Here is a 23,528-nt window from a genome sequence, read left to right as displayed (position 1 = left end):
TCATGCCTGTATCCCAGTACTTTGGGAGGCTGAGGCAGGTGGATCACGAACTCAGGAGTTAAAGACCAGCCTGGCCAAGATGGTGAAACCCCATCTCTACTAAAAATACAAAAATTAGCCAGGTATAGTGGTCAGGGTGCTTGTAATCCCAGCTACTTGGGAGGCTAAGGCAGAGAATTGCTTGAGCCCGGGAGACAGAGGTTGCAGTCAGCTGAGATCACGCCACTGCACTCCAGCCTGGGTGATAAAGCGAGATTCTGTCTCAAAAAAAAAAAAAAAAAAGTGTGTAGCACCTCCCTCCTCTCTCTTCCTCCTGCTCCAGCCACGGAAGACATGCTTGCTTCCCCTTTGCCTTCCACCGTGATTGTCAGGTTCCTGTGCCCTCCCCAGCCATGCTTCTTGTACAGCCTGTGGAAGTGTGAGCCAATTAAACCTCTTTTATTTATAACTTACCCAGTCTCAGGTATTTCTTTATAGCAGTGCAAGAACAGAGCAATACAGATGGTAAATTATATATGCATATTTTGTCTCAATTAAAAAAATAAATTAAAAAAACAATACACTTATCCCATGGCATGCTGAAGCTGGTTTGTGCTGGCTAACAAGACCTGGTTGTTAATTTTTAAGAATTTTGCTCGTCAGTTGAAATCAGCCATGACAGAAGTATTCCCACCATAGAAATCGGCAACCCCTCCACAAATAGGTTGGTGCAAAAGTAACTGCAGTTTTTGCCATTAAAAAGTAATGTGAAAAACCACACTTACTTTTGCATCAGCCTAATTTATTAGCTCACCACGGATTTATTAGCTAATTTATTAGCTCACCACCATACCCACCACTTCCTTTTTTTTTTTTTTGAGACGGAGTCTCGCTCTGTCACCCAGGCTGGAGTACAGTGGCGCGATCTCGACTCACTGCAAGCTCCGCCTCCTGAGTTCACGCCATTCTCCTGCCTCAGCCTCCCAAGTAGCTGGGACTACAGGCGCCTGCCTCCACGCCCGTCTAAATTTTTTTGTGTTTTTAGTAGAGATGGGGTTTCACCCACCACTTCCTTGTGAACTTGATTTTTCTGAGTCCCACTCCCTGTACCATGTTCCGCCCACCTGCCCATCATCCATGACTAAGACCTCATCCTGGTGAGTCCTCCCCCAGGACTCTGGTCTCCAAGTGATTGTTCCCTGGTGTAGCATGGACAGCACCCCAGATCTAACACCATCCAAGAAAATAACACAAACCCTGGACATCCCGAGGGAACTCAGTGCTTTGTTTACTATCCAATTCCCACATATCGGAGACAGCTCCTGTCAAAATAAAGTCAATAGACCATTTCACGCATTAATTTTCTCAGACTGCAAACCCAATGGGAAGACTTGAGAGGTTCTGTTATCAAATAAACAACCCCTGTCAATGTTCCATATAGAAGATTCTGAAAAGATGTGAGCCTAATTGACAATCTCCCAGTTATATTTTAATTGAGATGATGCCGTGTGGCAGAATGAATTCCATCCACAACTTTCCATTGGCTTCTGTGTGACCTTTCCCCCCATTTCTTGACAGATTCATCTTGCTGAACATCTTGTGGAAAATGTAAAAAACTTCGCTTTTTCTCCATCATGCTGAAGTTTGAATCTCATGAATTTATTTTCCTTAAAATAACAGTTGCTGCATATTCTGATCACTTCTTGCTTCAATTATATTTGTACTGAAACTTCCTCTTCTAAATAGCTTTGTGCATTTTCTCTCTCCTTCCTGTCCTTCTCCGTAGTCTTAGCTCATTAGTGGAAGATTATCGCTTTGATCTTTATGTTGACCAGAGTCAGATATATAGACACCAAAGGAATCAGGGATCCCTTCCATGGCTATAAATTCAGAGTATGTTTTTTTAAAAACCATCTTTAATGCTTTTAAACAAAGGCAGGTAGTTTAAGAAGGCCTCTGTTAAGACAGTCACAAATTTAAGACAATTTGGGACACTCTTGTCCATCTATACATTAATTCAGTTCACCCACATTTATGCAGCCTGTTGTGAACTAAGTCCTCTGACAGGCTCTGAGGCTCTTAGGGCCCCTCCTCTTCACTGTCTATCTAGTAGAGGAGATAAGCAAATAAACACAACTGGATCTGATGTGTGCTATAATATAGGTATGACCAAACTACAGAGACAGAAAGGAGTAAAGAGGGAGTTACTAAGTCAGTTGGGCAGTGTATCAGTTTCTTATTGCTACTGTAATAAACTGCCGCTAGCTTAGTGGCTTGAAACAACACTAATTTATTCTTCTACAATTCCGGAGATTAGAAGTCCAAACTGAGTCTTATGGAGCTAAAATAAAAGTGTTGAGACCCAGGGACAGTGGTTCATGCCTATAGTCCCAGCTACATGGGAGGCCGAGGTAGGAGGATCCCTTGAGCCCAGAAATTTGAGGCCAGCCTGGGAAATATAGGGAGACCCCATCAAATAAAAAAGAACTGACAGGGCTAATTCCTTCTGAGGATTCCAGGGGAGTATCCATTCCTTTGCCTCCTCTAGAGGCTGCCTGTGTTGCTGGCCTTGCCCGTGACCTCGTCACTCCAATTTGTGACTCCATCATCACATTCCCTTCCTTCCTCCAGTCTCCTGCCTCATCTTATAAGTAGCCTGTAATGACATTGAACCCACCCAGATAATCCAGAATCATCACCCCATCTCAAGATCTTTGACTTACTCATATCTTCAAAGTCCCTTTTACCAGGTAAGGTAACACATTCACGGGTTCTATGAATTCAGACTTCAGCATTCAGCCTACCACTGCAGGATGGAGGAGGGGAGTTCCATGAAACTTCTTCCCATGTGAGAAAGGATAGTAGAGCCATCTGCTGTGTCCTGGCTAGTTCTTGCCACTCTGCATCTTGCAGACCTGACCTGCCACAGGTGCCCACCCCCCCACCTGTTGCTGCCACACTGCTTCTCTCTTTCCCTTGGGAGGTGGCTTCTGCCTCCAGCTCCTTTACAGCCAGGGGGAGCCTGTTAGGCTGGAGCTGCTGAATGGTCCCCTCCAAAAATTGTCTAGAAGTCTACCTTAGAGGTGGGCCACAAACTACCACCTTTCTCAGGTAACGCAACTGAAGTACAAAGAATTTCTCAATTTTACATTGCAAAATAATGGGTAATTATACATTATAAATAGCTACCTGTTATTAGCACTTGTTATGTGTAATGAATTGCACTATGTGGTTTATAAGAATTATTTCATTTAATTCTTAACAATAATCTCTATGGCAGACACAATCTTTATTCCCTTGTTCATGATAAGGGAGTGGAGGCTTAGTAAGTTTAATCAATTTCTCCAATGCCATTTAGCAAGCAAGAACAGTAGCTCAGACGTAAAACCAGCTTTATCTGGTTCTAAAGCACTTATTCTAACCACAACTCTATTCTAATGCCCAAGTCAGCTGAGGTCAGAGCTATTCAATAGCTGGTTAGAGGCAGTGACGTGGAAAAGATAAGAACACGTGTCCTGGACCTTGGCCACATATAAACTTGTAAAATTGGGTCAATTACTTAATTTTAAAGTGCCTCAGTTTCTCATCTGCAAGTTGGAGATAAATATAATACCTATCTGATAGGGTTATAATGAGGATTATATGAGATAATATGTATAAATATTATGTTCCTAACACACAGTAAATAATCAATAAATGTTAGCTATTTTACTGTTATTTAACTGAATTAGAGTTGTTACGTTGTTGAAAATAGAGAATAGGTAGCCACGCCTTCGTGAGGACTGGAGTAGGAAAAGCTATTATTTGACATGGAAACTTCCAGTGAGATGGGCGATGAACAGCTTGGTGCATGATTTAGGTTTGAATAAATGTTCACTCTGCCATAAAGGCTATGTGAGGATAATCAGCATGGGAAAAGGACCTTTGCCTGTCTGTTATTAAATGTCGTCTCTCAGTTCTAAATTCTCCTTCCTCAATCTGTTTAGTGATCCTGGGGCCAGAACTTGGCAAACTCCCTCTTTCCTTTGCCAGCTGCCTCCCTGTTTCCCTCTTAAGCAACCAGTAGCAGGCACAGGAAGAGGTTTAGAAGGTGGGAGCGGAACAACGGACCTGATGCCATTCTTGTCAGCAGCACCCAAGCAACAGCCCCCAATCCTGGCACCTGCACGTAGGTTCCAGTGACAGGTGGCTCTGATTTCCAGCTGCTTTTCACTGTCCTGGAACCTGGTTCACAGTGCTATCCTGGAAGGCACATGCGTAGCAGCCCCTTCTCTAAGTCCCAGTTCCAGGGGCTCCTCCTCCAAGATCTGGGGGTGCCAGCAGCAGTTAGACAGGGTCCTCTCCCTGGAGATCTGTCATTCATGTGAAGCCTCCATCCAAGCTTTTGGTTTCCAATAAACCCAAACTCTCCCCTTCATTATCCCAGTCCTAGAGGTTCCAGTGGCCTCCTCCAGTGAGTATCTCTGTGTTCATTCATTAACACTTTTGTTTTTCCTGTCTTTCAACAGCTGTTTAATCAATTGCCTATAGCAAATTATCTCTGTTAAAGTAACTAGCATGGATGCTGTTTCCTGACTAGACCCTGAATAATACACACACTTATGTACAAACACTGTACATGGACATTGACATTTGTGTACACACACAAACATTTCTATGTGCATTACGTATGAATATTCATAGCACTTTCCTCGGTGTGTTTCAGCCCTGCATCTGCTCTGCTGGCCCTCAGTAATGCTCTGTCCTTTCCAGATGCTAAAATGTGTCAGAAAGAACAATACTACAGAGTTCTAGATGCAATATATTTCCCCTTGTATAAATATAAGTATCTGTTTCATGCTTCTATACAGTCAAAAACTTACAGGCCAACTCTTTTTCACATTAGACATTTGTGGTGGTAACATTTGTTAACGACTTACTGGCTCAAAGGGGACATTTTAATTAGATGATATAAAAATTCCCTCTTGAAACATTCACTGCTTCCTTCATTTATTCAACATAAGTAATTTTCCACTCAGCGCCAGACACTCTTCTGGATGTTTCAGGTAAAAAAACAAACAAACAAACATAGAAACAAAAACAAGACAGACAAAGGTAAAGCCCTTGTGGTGAGAATGACAGGGGGATCAGGGATGGTGAATGGTTTATATGCACTGACCCAGGACAGAATCTGTCAGCCTGTGGGGGAAGGCTCTGGAGCCCAGCCATCTGGGTTCAAATCCTGCCTCCATTACTTACCACCAAATGACCTTGGAAAAGTTCCTAAACTTTTCTATGCTTCCTGTTTCCTCTTGTTACAAAATAAAGATTCAAAGGATTACTAAGAAGGTTAAGAAGAAAATAAACAGTCCTCGGCACAGTATAGGCACTTGGTAAGTACTGGTCCTTTTTACCATCATCATTAGAAATGTGCTCGGAGGTCTCATTTGCCCTGTATTAGTCTTCTCATACTGCTATAAAGATACTACCAGAGACTGGGTAATTTATAAAGAAAGGAGGTTTAATTGACTCATAGTTCTGCATGGCTGTGCAGGCCTCAGGAAACTTACAGTCATGACAGAAGGCAAAGGAGAAGCAAGTACCTTCTTCACAAGGCAGCAAGAGAGAGTGTGAGCAAGGATGAGAAAGTGCCACACTTTAAAACCATCAGCTGTCATGAGAACTCACTCACTATCCAATCACCTCCCTCCTGGTTCCTGGTTCCAGGAGCTGGTTTTTTGAAAAGATCAACAAAATTGATAGACTGCTAGCAAGACTAATAAAGAAGAAAAGAGAGAAGAATCAAATAGACGCAATAAAAAATGGTAAAGGGGATATCACCACTGATCCCACAGAAATACAAACTACCATCGGAGAATACTATAAACACCTCTATGCAAATAAACTAGAAAATCTAGAAGAAATGGATAAATTCCTCGACACATACACCCTCCCAAGACTAAACCAGGAAGAAGCTGAATCTCTGAATAGACCAATAACAGGCTCTGAAATTGAGGCAATAATTAATAGCTTACCAACCAAAAAAAGTCCAGGACCAGATGGATTCACAGCCGAATTCTACCAGAGGTACAAGGAGGAGCTGGTACCATTCCTTCTGAAACTATTCCAATCAATAGAAAAAGAGGGAATCCTCCCTAACTCATTTTATGAGGCCAGCATCATCCTGATACCAAAGCCGGGCAGAGACACAACCAAAAAAGAGAATTTTAGACCAATATCCTTGATGAACATTGATGCAAAAATCCTCAATAAAATACTGGCAAACCGAATCCAGCAGCACATCAAAAAGCTTATCCACCATGATCAAGTGGGCTTCATCCCTGGGATGCAAGGCTGGTTCAACATACAAAAATCAATAAACGGAATCCAGCATATAAACAGAACCAAACACAAAAACCACATAATTATCTCAATAGATGCAGAAAAGGCCTTTGACAAAATTCAACAACCCTTCATGCTAAAAACTCTCCATAAATTAGGTATTGATGAGACGTATCTCAAAATAATAAGAGCTATCTATGACAAACCCACAGCCAGTATCCTACTGAATGGACAAAAACTGGAGGCATTCCCTTTGAAAACTGGGACAAGACAGGGATGCCCTCTCTCACCACTCCTATTCAACATAGTGTTGGAAGTTCTGGCCAGGACAATCAGGCAGGAGAAGGAAATAAAGGTCATTCAATTAGGAAAAGAGGAAGTCAAATTGTCCCTGTTTGCAGATGACATGATTGTACATCTAGAAAACCCCATCGTCTCAGCCCAAAATCTCCTTAAGCTGATAAGCAACTTCAGCTAAGTCTCAGGATACAAAATCAATGTGCAAAAATCACAAGCATTCTTGTACACCAATAACAGACAAACAGAGAGCCAAATCATGAGTGAACTCGCATTCACAATTGCTTCAAAGAGAATAAAATACCTAGGAATCCAACTTACAAGGGAAGTGAAGGACCTCTTCAAGGAGAACTACAAACCACTGCTCAATGAAATAAAAGAGGATACAAACAAATGGAAGAACTTTCCATGCTCATGGGTAGGAAGAATCAATATTGTGAAAATGGCCATACTGCCCAAGGTAATTTATAGATTCAATGCCATCCCCATCAAGCTACCAACGACTTTCTTCACAGAATTGGAAAAAACTACTTTAAAGTTCATATGGAACCAAAAAAGAGCCTGCATTGCCAAGTCAATCCTAAGCCAAAAGAACAAAGCTGGAGGCATCACGCTACCTGACTTCAAACTATACTACAAGGCTACAGTAACCAAAACAGCATGGTACTGGTACCAAAACAGAGATATAGACCAATGGAACAGAACAGAGCCCTCAGAAATAACGTCGCATATCTACAACTATCTGTTCTTTGACAAACCTGACAAAAACAAGCAATGGGGAAAGGATTCCCTATTTAATAAATGGTGCTGGGAAAACTGGCTAGCCATATGTAGAAAGCTGAAATTGGATCCCGTACCTACACCTTATACAAAAATTAATTCAAGATGGATTAAAGACTTACATGTTAGACCTAAAACCATAAAAACCCTAGAAGAAAACCTAGGCATTACCACTCAGGACATAGGCATGGGCAAGGACTTCATGTCTAAAACACCAAAAGCAATGGCAACAAAAGACAAAATTGACAAATGAGATCTAATTAAACTAAAGAGCTTCTGCACAGCAAAAGAAACTACCATCAGAGTGAACAGGCAACCTACAGAATGGGAGAAAATTTTCGCAACCTACTCATCTGACAAAGGGCTAATATCCAGAATCTACAATGAACTCAAACAAATTTACAAGAAAAAAACAAACAGCCCCATCAAAAAGTGGGCAAAGGACATGAACAGACACTTCTCAAAAGAAGACATTTATGCAGCCAAAAAACACATGAAAAAATGCTCATCATCACTGACCATCAGAGAAATGCAAGTCAAAACCACAAGGAGATACCATCTCACACCAGTTAGAATGGCAATTATTAAAAAGTTAGGAAACAACAGGTGCTGGAGAGGATGTGGAGACATAGGAACAGTTTTACACTGTTGGTGGGACTGTAAACTAGTTCAACCATTGTGGAAGTCAGTGTGGCGATTCCTCAGCGATCTAGAACTAGAAATACCATTTGACCCAGCCATCCCATTACTGGGTATATACCCAAAGGATTATAAATCATGCTGCTATAAAGACACATGCACACGTATGTTTATTGCGGCACTATTCACAATAGCAAAGACTTGGAACCAACCCAAATGTCCAACAACAATAGACTGAATTAAGAAAATGTGGCACACATACACCATGGAATACTATGCAGCCATAAAAAATGATGAGTTCATGTCCTTTGTAGGGACATGGATGAAGCTGGAAACCATCATTCTCAGCAAACTATCGCAAGGACAAAAAACCAAACACCGCATGTTCTCACTCATAGGTGGGAATTGAACAATGAGAACACATGGACACAGGAAGAGGAATATCACACACCGGGGACTGTTGTGGGGTGGGGGGAGGGGGGAGGGATAGCATTAGGAGACATACCTGATGCTAAATGACGAGTTACTGGGTGCAGCACACCAACATGGTACATGTATACATATGTAAAAAACCTGCACATTGTGCACATGTACCCTAAAACTTAAAGTATAATAATAATAAAATTAAAAACAACAACAACAAAAAAAAACAAAAATAAATAAATTAAGGTGGGAGCACAGAGGCGAAAGGAGGTTGAATTCGGTGTATGTTCTGAAGGTAAATCTAAAAAGATCTGCTGATGGATTTGCCTGAGAGGATTCAAAGGTGAAACCTAGTCCCATTTCGTGCAGTGGAGAAGACTAAGAGGAGCACTTTGGGCTAAGGCAAGCAGCAAAGGTAGGGTTCAGGTAGGGCCATGGCAAGTGAGATGCGAATTAGACATTCAAGCAGAAATGTTGAGGGCAGGTGGATACACACATCTGCTGCTAACTTCTGCCCCTCTCTGCCTCCCTTCCGCCATTATAGGGTTATTTGTCAGAATTAGACAGTGACCTAAATAGAGGCATTAAGTCACCATTTGTTGATTTGGTGTGAATTTAGTTAATGCACCCTACAGCAGTTTGCTTGGAGAATAAGAATTTTTATGGTGCCTCGGAGCTTCCACCTAGCCCTGGAGAGAGGTCAGGGTGTTCAGAAAGAGCACAAAAATAGGAGGCAAAGTGGCACTGGAAATGATTTTCTTCCATGTAGTAGGGCTGACCCTGTGTATGTAACCTGTGCTGCCTTCGAATTTCACATAAGACTTATGAATCACACTGAGAGCCTCCTTCGGGTCATTTACTTCCTTCCATCAATTACTAGCTAGGCTAGACACAGTCTGAATTTAAACCAAATCATGATCACTTTTTCCACCCGCCACCCATTGAAATCCTCATCAATATGGTTATCAGTAACTGCTGGAGTCTCCATCCTTCCTTCCAGGGAGGGAGACAAAAAAACAAAACAAAACAAAACTCCCATGTCTTGAAAATAACCTTTCTAATTACCTTTCTTCTCTCTCCTGATGAGCCTGGCAGCATCATAAACCCCGTGCCTGTATCTCAGAAGCAGTCTCTGCAGAGCAAGAGACAGGCAGTAGCTCTCCTCCTCACCAGCCTCGCACCCCAGCTTGCTGCTAAGCAGCGTTCTTTATCATCTTAATTGCAACTTGCATGCCCACCTTTCTGCTCCAGGAGCTCTGAGTATTAATCACCTCCAAGTCACTTCAGGTAATGCTGACTGCTTTATCTTTTGTTCTGTCACCAACATGGGGATACAGGAGGGTGTAGGCAGGCAAATGGCTTCCTCCTCAATTCCAATCTTCCTGAAATCCTCGCCACTCACCGCGCTGGTGAAAACCTTCTGGCCCTTTCCTCTGGGGAGCCATTCCTCACTCTAGTGTTCCTCCAAGGCCACATTTGTCAATGTCCATTGTAAAATTACCAACCATTTGATGTTTTGTTAACCCTTTGCAAGCACATTGTACAGAGGCAAATGAGAGAGCATAATAAAGAGCAGTTGCTTTCAAAGCACCCGCAGCATCAGCATCCCCTGGACCAGATTCTTGGCCGGGCCATGGTGGCTCATGCCTTTAGTCCCAGTACTTTGGTAGCCGTAGGAGGGAGGATCACTTGAGACCAGGAGTTCGAGACCAGCCTGGGCAACATAAGGAGATCCACTCACTATTAAAAAAATTTAATTAGCCAGGCATGGTAGTGCACCCCAGTAGTCCCAGCTACTCAGGAGGCTGAGTTGGGAGGATTGCTTGAGCCCAAGAGTTTAAGGTTGCAGTGAGCCGTGATCACACCACTGCACTCCAGCCTGGACAACAGAGCAAGACCCCATCTCAAAAAAAGAAAAAGGAGGAAAGAAATGCAGATTCTCAGGCCCCACCCAGACTAACTGAATAATCAGAATCTCTGCGGGGAGGGCCCAGCAATCTCTGGTTTCTCAAGTTCTCCAGGTGCTTCTGATGCATGCTTAAATTTGAGAGCAACTGAAAAAGCACTCTGGTTGGGAAACAGGAGTGCTAACTACACCAGTGATGAACAAACTGTGTGCCTTTGGTTGGGCTGTCCACCTTGCAGCACTTAGTTTCCACACTCAAAAATGAGCAGATATGACTTGATCATCTCTACAGCCCCTTCCAGACTCAAAATTTTAAGAAGGTATGTGGGGGAGGGGGAAGGGACCACAGTATGAGATGATGATGATGATTAGTGTTTCCTGAATGCTCCTTTGGAGTCTGGTACTACGCCAGGCATTCTTGTTACCTATGAGATGCACATATCTTGAAGGTGGACAAGTATCAAATTGTTCTGGTCCCCCTGTGACACTGGGCTCAGGCTTTTCTGCCACACCCTCTTTGGTGGAGTTGGGTGCACCCTCCAGGCTATGCCACCTCCCGAGTGCATTGCCCTCCCTACACTGAGCCCTGGACGTTACAACTTTCCACCCTTGTCCTCGTCTCTCCCACTGTGAGCTCTTGGAGGAAAGGGGATATGTTTGTATTTCAGCATCCAGCCAAATGTCTGGCACTTAGTATGTGAGTGACTCAAAGATAAATCAATGTTTATATCAATAATTTTCACTCTGCTCAGAAATCCCATAGGCATTGTCAGGGTTATGTCCTTGGAGCCTCTCCAATTCTTACCTCCTCCTCTCTAGGCAACTCAACCACCCTTGATTTGTTTTTATGCTTCTTCCTCACGAAACTCCATGCTGTGGCCTTTCATATCACGCGAGCCACATTCCTCAGCAGGGTCTACACTCTGCATCTCTTAGTGGGCTCTGTCTTTGCCTCATCAGAGCAAGAATTAATAGTTATTTCCCTTTAAAAAGATGTATTTTTAAAATGTCCTCTAACAGGTACATTTTGCTCGTTGTTTTAACGTGTGATATGCAGCATCTAAGTGGACAGTAGAATAAAGCTGCTTTCAGCAAGATGCTCCTGTATTTCCCCTCCTCCAGCAGCGCCAGCTCTCCTTTCTCACTGAGCCTGCAGTAAATCGGTGGAAAGTTCAGCCTTAGGTCTTCTTGATGAGTTAATGTTAGCATTTCCATTAGCCATCGATAAAACAAATATTCACTGCGTGAAGGCTTTATTACCATGCTAAGGCTAGGCTCACAGATCAAGCATTGCAGTGAACAATGAGGGCTATGGATATGCCTAGAAATTGGGCCCATACCCTGCTCACACTCACTCATATGTTTTTAGGAACTTTGCTTAAGATGCTGCTGTAGGCAGAATTTCTTTTTTGAGACAGAGTTTCGCTCTTGTCGCCCAGGCTGGAGTGCAATGGCACGGTCTTGGCTCACGCAACCTCTGCCTCCCGGGTTCAAGCGATTCTCCTGCCTCAACCTCCCAAGTAACTGGGCTTACTGGCACCCACCACTATGCCTGGCTAATTTTTGTATTTTTAGTAGAGACGGGGTTAGAATTTTAAGATGGTGCCCAAGATTGTCCCGTCCCCTGGTATATACCCCCTTTCTCCCAGTTATTTAATCAAACATGAATCTAGGTGCAGCTGTGATGAGATTTTGTCACTGTAACCAAAGTCCCAAATCAGTTGATCTCAAGAAAGGGAGATCACCGTCGGTGGGCCTCACCTAATCGAGTGAACTGTTAAGAGCCAGGACTATTCTTAGCAAGAGAGATTGAATTGTGAAAAAACATTCCCCATTTCTGCCATTGAAGATGGAGGAGGTCACAGGCAAGGAACGCAGGTGGCCATCGGCTGATGGCCAACCAGGAAACGGGACCCCAGTCCTACAACTATAAGGAACTGAATTGTGCCAACAACACAAATGAGCTTTGGAAGTGGATTCTTTTTCAGTCATGCCTTCTAACAAGACCAGTATCTGGTCAACACCTCAATTTCAGCCTTGCAAAATTCTGAATAGAGAACCCAGACATGCTGCACCCAACCTTTTGACCTCAGAACAGTGAGTTCATAAGCAGGTGTTGTTTTAAGCTGCTAAATGTGTGATAATTTGTTAGGCAGCAATAAGAAACAAATGCAGATGCTAATAGGTAACGTCCCCCCACCTTCATCCTGAAAGGTAAGTCTTCCTTTCACATATATATGCCTCATATACTCCACCCTTTCCCTTGCCCCTGCTGCCATTCTTAACTTTGCTAGAGAAGGTTCCAGAAACATAACAGCACCCTCTCCCCGCTATAAAAGAAGGCAGACACAGGTGCCTCGAGCGGAAAAAGGCACCCTGTTCTGTGACAGGCTGCGTCGTGCCTTCTTTCCCCTCCCTGCCCCTGAGCATGGCTGTCATGCGCTTTTTGCAAACAATGCATTATTTCTATGTGCCCCATCATCCAGAACATAACCTCTCACCCTCACTCCAAAGTTGTTCTGTACTCCATGCCCTGAAATATTGCAGATGGTGCCAACTGCTTTGTGCCTTCCACAACCCTTGGGCTGTCTGCTTTGTTTTATTGGCTGTAATCGATGGCCTGGCCTTGCTACACCACAAAATCAAGACAGGCCCTATTCTTCAAATTCCTCCACGCATACGCCCGATGCAAAGGGAGAGTCATTTATGATCTCTCCTGCTAGACTGTCTGTAAATTACCAGGCTTTTGAGTTTATAGGTTAAATATTCAGCAGGAATATTCAGCTTAAGGCTGAGGAATTTCCCTGTGGGGGTGATGACTGGGAAAGTGAGGGCAGTGCTTTTTGTTTTTTGCCTAGGCAGTTAACGTTGAACGTTATACATCATCACGAATCGTTGGAGGCAGCTCTCCCATGGTACTCATTAGCTTATTAAAATGAACACAACTGTTCTGGCTGATCTAAATTATAGAATGATGACAAAAATAACAATAATAAACCTTATAGCCATTTAATCCTTTTTTTCTGTAATAGTTTGGCTTGCCCTCTCACCTGAGTCTGTGGGGTAGGAATAAGAACTTGCAATTAAAAGTTACAAATAAAGAATCTCATTCTCTCTGTTCACATGGCTCTCACCTGAGACACTCTGCCCTGGTACCTGAGGGCAGGAAAGGATGAGAGGTCACCCCTGTCCACCCCAGCTCAGCAACTGGCCTCTTTTACCTTCATTTGAGAGGCAACGTAGCCTCATGGGTGATTCCGAAAGTTTACTGCCCATTGGAATCGGCTGGGAATCTTTAAACAATACTGATGCCCACTCCCACCGTGGCCATTCCAATTTAATTGACCCTGGGTAGAACCTGGGTATGGAGAGGTTTCAGAGCTCTCCAAGTGATTCCACCTTGCAGGCAAGTCTGGGAAACCACTGGCTTAGTGGCTAAGACAAGCTACATATCAAGACTATCACGTACACATGGACAACCTTGAGCAAGTCACTTGTTCTTTCTATACCTCAGTTTCCTCATCTGTTAAATGGAGATAGTAATGGCACCCACCTCATAGGTATTATTAAATGAAATAATGATGCCAATTGTTTACCTCAGTGCCTAGGACATTGTAAGAATTATGTGTTAATTATTGATATTCTAATTATTATCATTATTATTATTCTCGTAGCCTCTTTAGAGGTCATGGAGCCAAAGAATCTTATGTTGACAAGGACAAGAGGGGCCATCTACATTCAGGAGTTCCTTTTCAAAAGTCCCCAGCAGGTGACTGTCCAGTTCTGGCGCACCAGCGCTTTCCCTGCCAAGTTGATATTTAGGTGATCTGAAGGCACAGTTTGGAAAAATTTGGGGTTCAAACTAGACAAAGTGGGTATCCTCAGGAAAGCTTCATTCATTAAGCACTTATTGAACATGTACTCTATGCCAAATACTGTGCTGGGAATACTAAGTAGAAAGGCATAAACTCAGGCCAAGCACAGTGGCTCACACCTGTAACCCCAATACTTTGGGAGGCCAAGGCAGGCAGATCACCTGACATCAGGAATTTGAGACCAGTCTGGCCAACACAGCGAAACCTGTCTCTACTAAAAATACAAAAATTAGCCAAGCGTGGTGATGCACACCTCTAATCCCAGCTACTCGGGAGGCTGAACCAGAAGAATTGCTTGAACCCAGGAGGCAGAGGTTGCAGTGAGCCATGATCATGCCATTGCACTCTAGCCTGAGTCACAGAGTGAGACTCCACCTCAAAAAAAAAAAAAAAAAGGCATAAACTCACAGTTCACGGAGTACACATTGCCTGCTCTCAGACACTGTACAGGCAGTTAATGCTGAGAAGCCTCATCAATCAATTTGTAAAATGATTCTCCTGCTGGGGTCTTTGGGATACTTGGAATCCCTCAGGGCAGTGGTGGCCCCACTCATTAGTCATCCAGGCCCCCACCTCCCTAGGCACCACTGCCTTTGGCTCAGTTTCTTCCCATTGCTTTCCCTGCCATGTTCCTTGCCTTTCTTTGTCCTCAGATCAACTGTGCCATTCAAATATTTCAACATTACTTCTCTGCCTACTGGGGGATACAATTTCCATACAACTTGTTAACCATGGCCACATCTTAGTCCATTTTGTGCTGCTGTAACAGAATACCACAGACTAGGTAATTGTCTAGTTACCTAGACAAAAAAGAACAGAAATTCACTTCCCAAAATTCTGGAAGATGAAAAGTCCAAGATACAGGTGCTAGCAGGTTTGGTTGTCTGGTGAGAGCTGCCTCCTCTGGAGAGGACAAATGCTGTGTCCTCTTGTGGCAGAAGTCAGACGAGCAAGAGACTGAATGCTGTGTGAAGCCTCTTTTATAAGGACCTTAATCCCATTTGCAAGGGAAGAGTCCTCATGGCCTAATCACCTCTTAAAGTATCCACCTCTTAATACATTGGCAACATCTGAATTTTGGAGGGACCATATTCAAACCATAACACCACATAATACATACCTGCTCTTTCAAAATAACTTTTACAAATGCCTATCTAGGGCCTTACACCCTTATAAATCAATAATCAACATTAGAGGGCAGTTTAATGTCATTCTAGCATCGTATTTTTCTGTTCCCCTTTCCAGAAAAACTCCCAAAGCAGTTGTCTATACTTGTGTCTCCACTTACTTCCTCATATTCTCTTCTAAAATAACTATAATCAACTTCCATTCCTATCACACCACTGAAATCACACTCATCAATGCTACTAGTGGGCCCCTGCAATACTGGGGGGCCTTACAATGCATCCTGACACTGACCACCCAGAGTTAGCCCGGATGCCCCACAAGTTAAGGGCTCAGTCCTTCATAAGACTGCCCTCCCTTCTAACACTAGGCACAAGTTTGGGGGTCTCCAGGCCATCTGCCCTTCTGACAAACTGGCTACAAATTCAGAGATTCCCATGACCCTCAGGTTTGATAATTCACTAGAACAATTCACAGATTTCCACCAAGTGCTATATTTATAGCTATGGTTTTATTATCAAGGACATAAATCAGGGCTAGTCAAATGAAGAGACACATAGGGTGAGATATGGGAGGATCCTGAACACAAGCTTTCATCCCCAAGGAATCAGGGTGCCCCACTCTCCCAGCACATAGATGTGTTCACCAACCAGGAAGCTCCAACACACTTCAGTGGCCAGAGTTTTTATTGAGGTTTCATTACAGAGGCATGATTGACTGAATCATTGGCTACATGATTGAAATCAATCTCAACTCAAGCCCCTCTTCACACTCCAAGTGTCTGGAGATCAGCTTGATACCATGTGGCTCAAAGACCAAACCTGCTAATCACATGGTTTTCCTGGCATGACCAGCCCCATCCTCTTTTTTTCTTTTTGAGACAGAGTTTCACTCTGTCACCCAGGCTGGAGTGCAGTGGTGCAATCTTGGGTCACTACAACCTCACCTCCCAGGCTGAAGCCATTATACAGCCTCAGCCTTCTGAGCTGGGATTATATGCGTGTGCCATGACGCACAGCTAATTTTTATATTTTTAGTACAGACAGGGTTTTGCCACATTTGCCAGGCTGGTCTCCAACTCCTGAGCTCAAAGTGATCCACTGGTCTCAAACTCCTGAGCTCAAAGCAATCCACCTGCCTTAGCCTCCCAAAGTGCTGGAATTATAGGCATGAGCCACCATGCTGGCCCTCCTCCTCTTGTCATCTGGAGTCATTTCATTAGCAAAAACTATCAGGGCCCACCATGAATAGCAAAGACACTCCTATTGCTTGGGAAATTCCCAAAATTTAGAATCTCCCTCCAAGGAACAGAGATAATGACCAGATAAATTCTTCATTATGCAACAACTCCCTCTTGCAGATCCAATGACCATAGTTGTACTTCCCAGCAGCATTCAACACGGTGAATTGCTTTCTGTTTCTTGAAAGTTTCCTCACTGAGCTCTCAGCTGTCCTCCTACCCCACGGGGTATGTCTTCTCTTTTGCTGGATTCTTCTCTAAGCATCCTTCTGGCCTTTAAGTCTCAGAGTGCCCAGGCATCTTCTTTGTATGTTCTTTCACCCAGTCCCATGCCTTTAATTAACAAAAGTACACTGATGACCCCAAATCTTTATTATCAATCCAATCATTCCCCTGAGCACCAGGCTTATCTAGCCAACTCCTTACTCCACCTGGACATATGAAGGGCCTCAAACTTAACACATCTATTAGCAGAAAATGTGTCTCGTCCATTCCTGGTGTCCTCTTCTTATGAAAGGAGTTCAATTCATGGAACTCTAGGCCTCACTCTGCCCTTGACTCACTCCACTGCCTCGGGGGTTCTGATGAGTAAAGTCTGGGCATGCTCACTTGGGAGCAGAGAACACATGTTCTCTTCTGTGCTCTGAGATTCACTGAGGAGCTCAACCTGGACAGCATTGCCTGGGGCTGAGAGGTAAGTTTGCCTAATTCTGGAGTTTGGTTAGGGGGTGATTTGATCCCACTCTAAGCCGCTACCCCTAGTTGTCCTCTATCAGTAGTAAAAGTAATATTTCAGTGTCTATCTCTAGTCTTTCTTTTATTTCTCAGGCAGAGAAGAGGGGTGGCACTTATGAGGGATCCCTTTAAGGTCCCCCACCAATGCCCAGAGCTCTTGATTTCCATCGCTGAACATGAATCTATCTAAGTAAATGACAATTCATTCCTTCCAGTTGCTCAGATTCTTTACTGACTGTTCTTTCTCTAAATATATCCTGAAATCTGGCTACTTTCCTCCACCCCCACATCTATCAGGCTATTTCAAGCTACATCCTCTTTCATCTGCCCTACTGAAGTGGCCTCCTGACTGGTCTCTCTCGACTCCCACTGTCCTCTGCTTATGGTTCGTTTTTTTACACAGCAGCCAGAGTTATTGATCTTACAGAAATGAAGTTCAGACCATGTCATTCCCCCACGGCTTCCCATCATACTTAGAACCCTGGGCTTTCAACATGACCTGGCCCTGACTCTCCATCCTCATTTCCCGCCACTCTGCCCTGTGCTCTCCCTCTCCAGGCACAGTGCAGGCTCCTGCTGGAGGACTCTGAGCTCCCTCTTCCTGGAGCATTCCTGCCCAGACATCGTGTCTCATTCCCTTGCACCCCTCAAGTTTCTGCCCAAATGCCACATCTCAGTGTTGAGATTCCTTTCTAAAGAGCTGACACCATCCTTAGTACCCCTATGACCTCTGATTCTTTTCACTACTTATTTGTTCCATATTTACTGATTTTTATTTATGTTTCTCTCTATTAATAGTGGGGGTATATTAGTCTTCTGGGGCTCCCATGACAAAATACCATAGGCTGAGTGGCTTCAACAAGAGATATTTATTTTCTCACAGTTCTGGAAACTGGAGGTCCATGATCAAGGTGCTATGAGGGTTGGTTTCCAGTGAGGGCTCTCTTCCTGGTTTGTAGAGAGTTGACTTCTTGCTTTGTCTTCACATGGCCTTTCCTGTCTGCACATGTAGAGAGAGAGAGGAAGGTCTCTGGTGTCTCTTCCTTTTTTTTTTTTTTTTTTTTGAGACGGAGTCTCGCTCTGTCACCAGGCTGGAGTGCAGTGGCGTGATCTCAGCTCACTGCAACCTCTGCCTCCCAGGTTCGGGCGATTCTCCTGCCTCAGCCTCCCAAGTAGCTGGGACTAGAGGTGCCTGCCACCACACCCAGCTATTTTTTTTTTTTTTGTAGAGATGGGGTTTCACCATGTTGACCAGGATGTTCTTGAGCTCTTGACATCATGATCCGCCCGCCTCAATCTCCTAAAATGCTGGGATTACAGGCATGAGCCACCATGCCAGGCTGTCTCTTCCTCTTTTTATAAAAATACTACTTCATCGAATTAGGACCTCACCCTTATGACCTCCTCCCAAAGGCCTCGATAACGGGAAGTAAGCTCCTTGATGGCAAAGACTGTCTTCTCTGTTTACTCTAATAACACTTTGTTCTAGTGCTTGGCACATGGTAGGCATGCAGAATTGTTGTTGGGAAAAAAATATCAAAAGCATCAGCTTTGAAATCACATCAATGTGGATTCTAGCCCTAACTCAGCAACTTACTAGCTGTGTGACCTCAAACAACTAAATCTCTCTTAGTCTGAGCCATGGGATAAGGCTTCTAATCTGTAAAATGGGGGTAGCAATAATGTTGTTGTGGAGATTAAATGAGAAGCTGTATGTAAAGGTCTTAGCATGGTTCATGACACAAAGTAAGAATGTAATATGGGATAGCTGCTAATAATATTATCAATATAGACTTATACCCATCTCACATGGGTAAAAGGGTCACCTGGACTTTATAGGAGTTGCCCACCCAATATCCATTATTCATCATCTCCATCTTCCTTATTACCAAAACTCCTATGTTCTTGACTGCAACAATGTTCTTGGTTAACAGCACTACATTTCCCAGCCTCCCTTGCAGGCAGTGATGGCTGTGGCATGTAGCTCCGGCAGATGTTACAAAAACAGCAGTATGTAGATGTCGGGTTGCCAGATTAGCAAATAAAAATACAAGACCCACAGCTAAATTTGAATTTGAGATGAACAATAAACAACTTTTTATTATAAGTATGTCCCAAATATTGCATGAGACATACTTATAAGAAATTATCTGTGATATATCTGCAATTTCAATTTAATGGGGCATCCTAGGTTTTATCTAGGAACACTTCTTGGATGGGACATTTGAGAAATTTCCTTAGATGATGTATCAAGGTTCTTCACAGAAACAGTACCAATAAGGTGTGTGTTATAATATATAATTATTGCCTTGTGTGTTTGTACTTCACTACTCTGTGAAGTGTTCTTTACGCAGAGCCTGTGCTGGATGGGTCAGCACGATATTTTTCACCTAAATGTTCGAAGCAGTAACCAGACACTGAACTATATCAGTAGTCAACCCACCAGACAAGTCCCACTCATTCTAACTGTACCTCTTTTCTGCTCCTTCCAAATATTCCTACAACCACGGAGCACTGTCAGCTACTGCCATGGGCAGAACTGAGGGCCACCCAGGGCCCAGACATAAAAGAAATCCAAAGCAACTTGTACATAAGCAGTACACTAGCAAACCAAACTGGTGACTTCCATTTCTGTGACATAGCCACATTGTTTTAGAATTCACAAAAAATGCATGGAAGATGTAAACACTAGAAGAGTAAAGGCTATGAATTTGCCCAGCTGTCCAGAGACCCTCCTATAGACAAAGCTAAGCTATTTAAGTGCTTGTTCATGGCTATAATTTGACACTTCTGCTTCTCTGGCCAAAGGACTGAATCAAAACTAAAATTATGCTTTGACCTTGACTCTGAGGTGTACATGGCTAGTTCAGTGCCTTGGTCCCTGAGCTCATCTAGATGGTAAGATTTTTGAGAGTGAGGAGCTTGTCCTCACCATCTTTGAATCTCTTGTATTCCCTACTGCTGAGCTTCATTTATAATCAGAGCTCAATAAACATGGATTGGTTCATTGGCACAAGTTACTGAAAAGTCATTGGGCTTCTGCGAGTTTGGCATGTGATTGAATGGAGGTAATAGTTTATTAATATACAGTTAGCTTGTAGGTTATGAAAGGAATGTCTAAAACATACAAAGAACTTTCTAGAAATCTTTTTTCCATTTATAGCACTAGAGGGGAGAAAAAAGTCATAGATAATTTTAAATAATAATAGGAAAAAAGGTGTCTTGCTGTTGCTAGTAGAGCTATTTTGACTGATCCCGATATCAGCCCCTGTCTCATGGCTGGGGAGATGCTCTAGCTACAGTAGACTCATGCACAGACACCTGTGAGCTCTGCAGCTGGGAAAACAGCCTTGAAGCCTGACCATGCTGCAGGGCAAACCGTCAGACAGTTTGTATGCTGGGAGTGATAAATTCCTATGAGCTGTGTCACGAGTCATCTACAGAGGCAGTTGTGAATGGCTCTCCTTACAAAGTTGGGTTCCTTCCATCCCAAAGGCTGTGGTCTTCTCTATACAGTGTATCAGTTCCATGGCTCTCTGAGTGTCTGCTACATTCTTCTCTTTCTCTGCAATCCGACTTTCTCTGCAATCAGACTTTCTCCAGATGGCAAAAAGTATATCTACCACACTTGCCCACTAATAGCCAGTGTTATGGGCTGAACTGTGTCCCCAAATATTCATATGGTGGAAATCCTAGCCCCCAGTACCTCAGAATGTGACTGCATTTGGAGATAAGGCCTTTAAAGAGCCCACTCAGTTGAAATGAGGCTGTTAGGGTGATTCTAATCCAGTATGACTAGTGTCCTCATAAGAGGAGGAAGAGACACCAGGGATGTATGTGCACGGAGGACAGTCCACATAAGGATACAGGGAGAAGGCAGTAATCTGTACACAAAAGAGAAAGACCTCAGAAGCAAGCAACCCAGCTGACACCTTGATCTTCGACTTAGGGCCTCTGGAACTGTGAGGAAATCAATTTCTGTTGTTTAAGCTTCCCAGTCTTTGGTATTTTCTTACAGCAGCCATTGCAGACTAATACAGTTCCCCACAGCACCCCAACTTTACTTCTTACAGCCTCTGCACCAACAGAGAGTGACTCTCTCAGTTCTAGTTCTTTAGGTACCCCGAGAGAACTGGCCTGACTCAGTCTGGTCCATCTTTGGATGTAGCAGAGGACCCATGACTGCACCCACAGAGCAAGGGTGCTAGCCCTTCATGCCGTCCTCCCCTCCATGTGTTCCTGCTGATGCAGTCAGAATTTGATCAGAAACGCAGAACCACTAGGATAGCCTTACATGCACACATCCACATGAATTTATCATAGGGATTTCATCTTATGCAATTGTAGGCACTAGTTTCTACAAGGCTGTTTCTCTGTGTCCAGTGCTGGAAGTTGAAATTTGCAAGTCAGGTAGCGTAGAAAGAAAGATGAATGCAAAGGGGATTCTGTGGACTGAATTTTGTGCACTCTCTGAAATTCATATGTTGAAGCCTAATCCTCCGTATGATGGTATTTGAAAGTGGGGCATTTGGGAGATGACTAGGTCATAAGCCTGAAGCCCTCATGGATGGGATTAGTGCCCTTGTAAAAAGAGACACAGAGAGATGATCCTGGAAGGAAAAGCAAGAAAGCAGGCATCTGTAAACCAGGAAGAGGGCCCTCACTGAGAACCTGACCATGCTGGCATCCTGATCTCAGACTTCCAGCCTCCAGAACAGTGAGAAATAAATGTTTGTGGTTTAAGCCACCCACTCCATATTCTGTTACAGCAGCCCAAGCTGATTAAGACAGTGGGGACAGTAAGGACAAGCCAGAACCTGCAGGATGGACTGAATCCATGTCATTCCCTCACTGTCTCCATCCTCCAGGATGGGGCGTCCTGCAGGATCCAGAGCCAGGCCTCTTTTTTATGGAGCTTAACACCCATCTGGCCCAGGATTTGCAAAAGCTGAGAGAGGATCCAGGAGAAGTGTAGTAGCTGCAGGCCTGCTGCCGTCTCTCACCAGCAACATGAGCCGGCAGACAAATGACAACACATGCACGGCTGCCACAGTGCCAAGCTACTGAATGCACAGACAATATGATGCTCTCCAGTCCTGTGCAAGATGTCTCTTATGGCCCACCCTAACTGGAATTATGCAGAAAAGGGAATTCTGGGAAGCACAGTTCAGCCTTGCCATGGTGACATGTGACAATGTGGCAGGCCAGGTCTCACTAACACAGGCCTCCATAACAACTGTTTCAGTACTGACTGAGTGGTTAGTTAAATATTAAAAGCTAAGAAAAGCCAGTGTCCTTATACAAAGGCTGGAATGTAACAAAAGCCCAAGAGTTTTGCGTAGGCATTTCCTGAAACTCAGGCATGACAAAATAATGAAGGAACTCTTAACAGGACACATTTATGATTAAACAAGTTTCATTGTGGGTCTGAAGAAACTCCTCCGGCCTCCACAAACCAGTTTACTGGGGGGTCTGAACCTCCATGATTTAGCAGGAAAGAAGATAAAGAGTAATCACCCCAGCACCTGGACCCATTTAAATTAAGTAAATTTACTGAGGCTCCAGAGGAAGGTCTTCAGGACTCAGACCTTTGTTATAGATTAAAAGAAGTTAATCACTTCGGTCTTTAGATAAATGCACACTTACACACAGACATATAGCTTAGAAGGTATATAAGCTCTGGAAAACTGTAATTTGGAGTTGGTCTGGTGATAATTTCCAGGCCTTCTCCCTATAGCTGGTTACAGAAAGAAAAACTCTCTTCCTCCCCAGTCCATCTGCATCTCATTATTGGGCCACGAGAAATAGCAGCCTGACCCTCAGTTTGGTCCAGGAACAAGGCACCATACCTGCCAAGCATCGCTTCTCCCTGAAGAATTGCGTGGTTCTTCACCGGAGGCCTCTCTCTCCTGCTCTTCTCCTTTTCTCACATTCGGCTTCCCACCTGGTTCCCTCCTCACTTCCTTCCCATTTTCTCCATTATCCGTGAAGGCCAAAGTGCCAAATGATTGGGCATGTTTCAGAAATTGTTAGGATTAAGAAGGGCCCAGAAGGGCACTGCAGACCCCCAGCAGGGCTGTGTGGATCACTGCCCTTCAGTAGGTGGGGAACCTGGGGTACAGACCCCCCGACCCAGAGCTACTGGCACCCCCTGCACCAGTCTGAAACAGGCACCAGTCTGAAACTGGTTTTTTATTCTACCCTTTGG

At 43.8% G+C, this 23,528-nt stretch overlaps 1 long non-coding RNA gene across 1 annotated transcript in view; it reads right to left on the bottom strand.

Annotated features, from left to right (window-relative positions):
• Positions 1–10,012, bottom strand: part of LOC117980530 (uncharacterized) — a 75,286-nt gene extending 65,274 nt beyond the window's left edge. The window contains exon 1 of the long non-coding RNA XR_004671840.1: positions 9,505–10,012. This is a non-coding gene — a long non-coding RNA (uncharacterized LOC117980530). The remainder of the gene's footprint in view (positions 1–9,504) is intronic.
• Between the last annotated feature and the right edge of the window lie 13,516 nt (positions 10,013–23,528).

This window comes from Pan paniscus, chromosome 5, assembly GCF_029289425.2.
Source record: "Pan paniscus chromosome 5, NHGRI_mPanPan1-v2.0_pri, whole genome shotgun sequence".
NCBI classification, from domain to species: Eukaryota; Metazoa; Chordata; class Mammalia; order Primates; family Hominidae; genus Pan; species Pan paniscus.
The sequence above is the reverse complement of the archived record's forward strand: the minus strand, read 5'-3'. Positions and strand labels throughout refer to the sequence as shown.